The sequence below is a fragment of the Oncorhynchus tshawytscha genome, linkage group LG08 (genome assembly GCF_018296145.1).
Source record: "Oncorhynchus tshawytscha isolate Ot180627B linkage group LG08, Otsh_v2.0, whole genome shotgun sequence".
In the NCBI taxonomy this organism is placed as follows: Eukaryota; Metazoa; Chordata; class Actinopteri; order Salmoniformes; family Salmonidae; genus Oncorhynchus; species Oncorhynchus tshawytscha.
In genome coordinates, this window is record NC_056436.1 from 72,835,729 (window position 1) to 72,843,661 (window position 7,933).

Here is a 7,933-nt window from a genome sequence, read left to right on the forward strand (position 1 = left end):
GGATCACTCAGCCATCACACCGCTCAGGAAGGAGGAGACACCGCTCTCGGTCTCCTAGAGATGAACTTACGTTGAACGCAAATCAATCCCAGAAAAGCAACAAAGGACCTTGTGAAGATGCTGGAGGAAACAGGTACAAAAGTATCAACATCCACAGTAAAACGAGTCCTATATCGACATAACCTGCGTGGCCGCTCAGCAAGGAAGAAGCCACTGCTCCTCACTACAGAATTACGGACCAAAACTATGGAGTCAGCAGGAGCAGGTACCCCGGGTATAGGGATGGAGGAGCGCGTCCGGGAGCACGCAGCAATGCTCCACCATCTTGGCACCTCCATGGACCGCATTGTTCAGACAATGGACCCCTGGGAGAGACAGGGATTTCTTCCAGCCTCCACCAGCACAACCGGGGGGGGGTCACCTGAGCGCCCCTCTTCCTCCTGGTCCCAATGGGATTTGTCGCTCCCTGCCCCAGGAATTTGACGGGAAGGCTGCGAACTGCCAGGGGTTCCTTCTACAATTGGACCTGGCCACCATCCACCCGGCTCCCTCGGGCCATGAGAGGGTGTACGCCCTCGTCTCGTGCCTCACCGGGAAAGCCCTGGAGTGGGCCAATGCCATGTAGAGACAGGGAGATGCGGCGTTGGACCAGTTTGAGGAGTTCACCCGCCGTATCTGGGCAGTCTTCGACCACCCGCCCGAGGGTAGAGCGGTGGGTGAACAACTCTTCCATCTGAGGCAGGAGACGAGGAGCGCCCAGGAGTTCACCCTGGAGTTTAGGACCCTGGCTGAGCGACCATTGCCGCTGCAGACTGTGCGAGGACGTCCGTCGGGAGTTGGCCTGCAGAGACACCACCCTCACATTCTGGTGGACATGTCCATTCGGCTGGACAACCTGCTGACTACCCGCGGACGTTCAGATCGGGGTCTGGTGGTTCCAGCTCGTGCACCATCTGTAGCCACAGAGGTCATAATGTCGGTCGGTGCCAGGTTGGTTCCTCTGGGGATCGAGGCAGCAGGCAGGGCGCTCTGGCATCACCCCAGGTAAGCCGGTACCATTGTCACCCAGAGCCCTCTGTTGTACATATGTTTGTGTATATCACTTTCCCTGAGTTTTCCCCACATTCCCAGCATAAGGCGCTCGTCGATTCAGGCGCGGCTGGGAATTTCATTGATAGAGCGTTAGCCCATAGTTTAGGGATCCCCATTGTTCCCGTGGCTGTGCCCTTCCCCATTCACGCCTTAGATAGTCGATCATTGGGGTCAGGGTTGATTAGGGAGGTCACAAGGAGAGAATTAGTCTCTTCCTTATTGACTCTCCTGCGTTTCCCGTGGTGCTGGGCCTACCCAGGTTAGCTTGTCATAACCCCACTGTTTCTTGGCCACAGAGGGCTCTCACGGGGTGGTCGCGAGAGTGCTCGGGGAGGTGTTTAGGGGTTTCCATTGGTGCTACTACGGTAGAGTCCAGACCAGGTCTCCACCGTGCGCATTCCCCCTGAATATGCTGATTTGGCTCTCGCCTTCTCCAAAAAGAAGGCGACTCAATTACCACCCCATCGACGAGGCGATTGTGCGATAGATCTCCAGGTAGACGCTGCACTTCCCATGAGTCACGTGTATCCCCTCTCACCGCCTGAGACGGAGGCTATGGAAACATATGTCTCCGAATCCCTGCGTCAGGGGTACATTCGGTCCTCCACTTCACCTGCCTCCTCGAGTTTATTTTTTGTGAAGGAGGTAGGTCTGCGCCCGTGTATTGACTATCGGGGTCTGAATCAGATCAATGTGAGGTATAGTTACACGCTACCGCTCGTAGCCACAGCGATTGAGTCAATGCAAGGGGTGCGCTTCTTCACCAAACTAGATCTCAGGAGCGCTTACAACCTGGTGCATATCCAGGAGGGAGACGAGTGGTAGACGGCTTTCAGTACCACCTCAGGGCACTATGAGTACCTCGTCATGCCGTACTGGTTGATTAATGCGCCATCAGTCTTCCAAGCCTTTGTAGAGGAGATTTTCAGGGACCTGCACTGGCAGGGTGCAGTGCTGTGTATTGATGACATCTTGATATACTCTGCTACATGCGCCGAGCATGTGTCTCTGGTGCGCAGGGTGCTTGGTCGCCTGTTGGAGCATGACCTGTGCGTCAAGGCTGAGAAATGCCTGTTCTTCCAACAGTCCGTCTCCTTCCTAGGGCATCGCATTTCCACTTCAGGGGTAGAGATGGAGAGTGACCCCATTTCAGCCGTGCGCGATTGGCCGACTTCCACCACGGTAAAGGAGGTGCAGAGGTTCTTAGGGTTTGCCAACTACTACCAGAGGTTTTTCCAGGGTTTTGGTCAGGTAGCGGCTCCCATTACCTCACTGCTGAAGGGGGGCCCGGTATGCTTGCAGTGGTCAGCTGAGGCGGACAGGGCTTTTTTTCACCTGAGGGCTCTGTTTACCTCGGCTCCTGTGCTGGCCCATCCGGATCCCTCTTTGGCATTCATAGTGGAGGTGGACGTGTCCGAGGCTAGGATAGGAGCAGTGCTCTCTCAGCGCTCGGGTACGCAACCGAAGCTCTGCCCCTGTGCCTTCTTCTCAAAGAAGCTCTGCCCGGCGGAGCGAAACTATGATGTGGGGGACAGACCTGAGCGCGGGAGCTTCCTGTTTTAGTCTCGGTCTATAGGCAACAAAATGGAGTCGTGGTCAGCTTTTCCAAAAGGAGGGCGGGGGAGGGCCTTATATGCGTTGCAGAAGTTAGAATAACAATGATCCAGGGTTTTACCAGCCCTGGTAACACAATCGATATGCTGATAGAATTTAGGGAGTCTTGTTTTCAGATTAGCCTTGTTAAAATCCCCAGCTACAATGAATGCAGCCTCAGGATATGTGGTTTCCAGTTTACATAGAGTCAAATAAAGTTTGTTCAGGGCCGTCGATGTGTCTGCTTTGGGGAGAATATATGCAGCTATGATTATAATCAAAGAGAATTCTCTTGGTAGATCATGTGGTCGACATGTGATTGTGAGGAATTCTAAGTCAGGTGAACAGAAGGACTTGAGTCCCTGTATGTTATTATGATCGCACCACGTCTCGTTAATCATAATGCATACCTCCCCCACGCCTCTTCTTACCAGAAAGATGCCTGTTTCTTACCAGAAAGATGCCTGTGAAGAAACCAGCTGGCTGTACTGAATCCGATAGCGTGTCTCGAGTGAGCCACGTTTCCGTGAAGCAAAGAACGTTACAGTCTCTGTCTCTCTGGAATGCTACCCTTGCTCGGATTTCATCAACCTTGTTGTCAAGAGACTGGACATTGGCGAGTAGTATGCTCGGGAGCGGTGCGCGATGTGCCCGTCTCCGGAGCCTGACCAGAAGACCGCTTCGTCTGCCCCTTTTGCGGCATCGTTGTTTTGGTTCGCCGGCTTTGATCCGATCCATTGTCCTGGGTGGTGGGCAAAACAGAGGATCCACTTCGGGAAAGTCGTATTCCTGGTCGTAATGATGGTGAGTTGACGTTGCTCTTATATCCAGTAATTCCTCCCTCACTGTATGTAATAAAACCTAAGATTACCTGGGGTACCAATGTAAGAAATAACACGTAAAAAAAACAAAATACTGCGTAGTTTCCTAGGAACGCGAAGCGAGGTGGCCATCTCTGTCGGCTCCGGAAGTAGGCTAACAGGGTAACACCGCGATCCTGGTCATTGTGGATCATTTCTCTAAGTCCTGTTGTCTCCTCCCTCTGCCCGGTCTCCCTACAGCCCTACAGACTGCGGAGGCCTTGTCTTCCGGCACTACGGGGTGCCTAAGGATATGGTGTCTGATCGGTGTCCCCTGTTCATGTCTCCGGTCTGGAAGGTGTTCATGGAACATCTGGGGGTCTCGGTCAGCCTTACTTCAGGGTTTCACCCCGAGAGTAATGGGCAGGTGGAGAGAGTGAACCAGGATGTGGGCAGGTTTCTGCGGTCTTATTGCCAGGACCGGCCGGGGCATTGGGCGGAGTTCGTGCCCTGGGCCGAGATGCTTTGTTCTGGTGCTTTGGCATCAAAGTCAGACCAAGGTTCCTGCGGTGGACGACTGGTTCAGGCACGCGGAGGAGACATGGGAAGCTGTCCGTGTTCACCTTCAGCAGGCCGTGAGGTGCCAAAAGGAGAACGCAGATCGCCACCGCAGTGAGGCCCCGGTGTTCGCACCGGGGGACCGGGTCTGGCTCTCGACCCGAAACGTGCCCCTCCGCCTGCCCTGCCGGAAGCTGGGTCCGCGGTTTGTGGGGCCATTTATAGTCCTGAGGAGAGTGATCAAGGTTTGTTATAGGTTACAGCTTCCACCCGATTACCGTATTAACCCCTCGTTCCATGTGTTTCTCCTCAGGCCGGTGGTGGTTGGCCCGCTCCAGGAGTCTGAGGTGCGGGAGGTTCCTCCACCGCCTCTGGACATCGGGGGGCCCCGGGGTACTCCGTTCACTCCATACTGGATTCGAGGCGTCGGGTGAGGGGCCTTCAGTATCTCGTGGAGTGGGAGGGGTACGGTCCGGAGGAGAGGTGCTGGGTTCCAGTCACGGACGTGTTGGACCTTTTAATGATGCAGGAGTTCCACCGTCTTCGTCCGGATCGCCCTGCGCCTCACCCTCTTGGTCGTCCCCGAGGCCGGTGTCGACGGGCTGCTGGAGCCGCGCGTCAAGGGGGGGTACTGTCACGACTTCCGCCAAAGTTGGTCCCTCTCCTTGTTCGGGCGGCATTCGGCGGTCGAAGTCACCAACCTTCTAGCCATCGCTGATCCACTTTTCATTGGTTTTGTCTTGTCTTCCATCACACCTGGTTCAAATTCCATCAATTACATGCTGTGTATTTAACCCTCTGTTCTCCCCCTATGTCCTTGTCTGTAATTGTTTTCATGTTGTGCTTGTGCACGGTATGCTGGTATTACTGGGTTTTGTTTGACCCATTTATTTGTATTGTTCTGTTGACGGTGGTTTATAGATCTTAAACGACACCGTTGTAAATCAGTTTTCGCTCTCCTGCGCTTGACTTCTCTGCCGCCAGCATGCACCTCTCAACAATTTGGCTAAGGTGTATGTAAACTTCCGACTTCAAATGTCGGTAGAGTTATTAAAGTGAATTTGCATTGATAATAACAGAGTAGCAGCATCGTAAAAGATTTGGGAAATGCAAATAGTCTGGGTAGTCATTTGATTAGCTGTTCAGAAGTCTTATGGTTTGGGGTTAAAAGCTGTTTAGAAGCCTCTTGGACCTAGACTTGGCACTCCGGTAACCGCTTGCCATGCGGTAGCCGAGAGAACAGTCTATGACTAGGGTGGCTGGAGTCTTTGACAATTTTTAGGGCCTTAATCTGACACCACCTGGCATATAGGTCCTGGATGGCAGAAAGCTTGGCCCCAGTGATGTACTGGGCCGTACCCCCTACCCTCTGTATTGCCTGCGGTCAGAGGCTGAGCAGTTGCCATACCAGGCAGTGATGCAACCAGTCAGGATGCTCTCGATGATGCAGCTGTAGAACCTTTTGAGGATCTGAGGACCCATGCCAAATCTTTTCAGTCTCCTGAGGGGGAATAGGTTTTGTCGTGCACTCTTCACCACTGTCTTGGTGTGCTTGGACCATATTCGTTTGATGTGGACGCTAAGGAACTTGAAGCTCTTAACCTGCTCCACTACAGCCCTGTCTTCTTAATAACAGACACAAGCTGTTGGACCAAGAGACTAGGAGGTCATTAGCTGTTAGGCCAGGAGACAAGAAGGCCATTACTAGGGTCAGGTGATACCAACAACAACAAAAAAGTGCTCAAATCTGAGGGAGTCTGAGTAGGCTAGACTTGGGTAGTCCTTTAGAAACATTTTTCATGGTTCAAAATATAATTCCATTTATTGGAAAAAAACACTGCTTTGTGTTTTGTACTTGAATATCCACATACTCCATATAAAAAATTATACCACAGATAAATATACAACAAGTGTATGTAGACCTTACTGTGAAATGCTTACTTAAATGCCCTTAACCAACAATGCAGTTCAAGAAAGAGTTAAGAAAATATTTACCAAATATACTAAAGTGAAAAGTAACACAATAAAATAATAACGACGCTATATACAGGGTCAATGGAGCGGCAGGTAAGCCTAGCGTTTAGAGCGTTGGACTAGTAACCGGAAAATTGCAAGATCGAATCCCTGAGCTGACAAGGTAAAAATCGATCGTTCTGCCCCTGACCAAGGCAGTTAACCCGCTGTTCCTAGGTCGCCATTGAGAGTAAGAATTTGTTCTTAACTGACTTGCCTAGTTAAATAAATGTATTGCTGAATGCAAACACATATTTTGTATGGGAATAAATGTGCTGTTTTGTTGATCCACTAATTCTAATGATTGAAACTAGGCCTACATAAGGCTGGTGGTGGTGGTAGGGGAGTAAATAGTTTCTGTAGGTAGGTGTGGCGCTATATTTGTCTGTACTTCATTCATTCATAAAGAAATAATAGCTTTTTATTTCAGGGAATTGATATAGCGTTCCATGACTCTTATACATTTTTCCTGCAAAGTAAAATTATTTGATATCATGAACATTATTATTCGTAAAAAATAAATGTAAAAAAGAGTGCCACGACAGACTGAAATGCTCTCCTCCCCCGACTACGCCATGGGGGATGATGTAGCCGTCACTGCAGCCTTGCTGGTGAGCATACAATGAAATGTAGGACTTTTTTTTTTAACGTTTCGGCGCCATTTTCGATTGGGTTGGAGGTAAGTTTGGATATTTTGGGGGATTATTTTTCGTGTATTTTTCTCATATTCACATCTGTTCAACCCATTCAGTAATTTTGTAAATCCTGAGGTTTAATTACTATAAACTTAATTGATTCAAATATACTTTGAGTTTGTAATATACGACTTTCACCATTTTGCGCAATGTCTTATTATTGCCGCTGACTTTATAATAAGGTAGAGGTTTTTGCTGATTATGCGTTATTTCACACATGACATAAGTCAGTGGCGCTGCATCGATTGGTTTATGATGAACACAGCATTGTTTAATTACCCGTAGCGCGCAAAAGGTTAGGCTACTTTGTTGCGAATAACAAACTTTAGCTGAAAAGATAATTGGCTACATCGATGCACGTAAAGTGAGCATGCTATTCCTGCAACAACATGAGTATAACTGCATTTCGAAATGTGTTCGTTTTTTTTTTCAAAAGATGGGGAAACATTATCTGAATAGGCTGATAGACTATTAGTACAACACATATATAAGCCTACATAACATTATAAATAGTAGCCTATCATAACATTAATAACATTTTGTTGAAATGATGGGCCTTTTTAAGGATAGGCTATTTTGTGCACATGTTGAACTGCTTTAAGCCATAAAAATGTAGTCTAGTAAAGCAGAACCACATTGATTAAAAAAGCTATATTATTATTACAATTTTATGTGATGATCAATCAGTATTAGTACAAGTGGATGACTGACACAGGCCACTGCTTTTGACAGAAAAGGGTGACAAGAATGGACATGTTGCAAAGGGTGTGCTTCGTCATGTTCTAGGCTGCTGTTATGCGTCATCAGTTGTTGCTCACGTTCAATTCACTATTCATTCAAATTTGAAAAAGCTATTATTTTCAGATTATACACATTTTCTAAACAATTATTTAAAAGTTTGACACAATATTCGCCTGCTGTTCTTGTACTGCATTTTAACATTGTCATATATGGGTAGCCTAACTGCTCTTTTTTTACAAGGCAAGAATTGTCACGAACTCAACCTAATCTATTCAAAATCAAGGAGTCCTGTATGTGCCCTGGAGGTTTAGAGTTTAGGAAACGTAAACAACAGGCATTTACTGGAGGTAAGGAGCCCTTGACAAATGGACTTCAAATAATACTTTAATAATGTATACTTGCCTTCCTTACTTTCTCAAAATGGCCATATTATTAGATCAA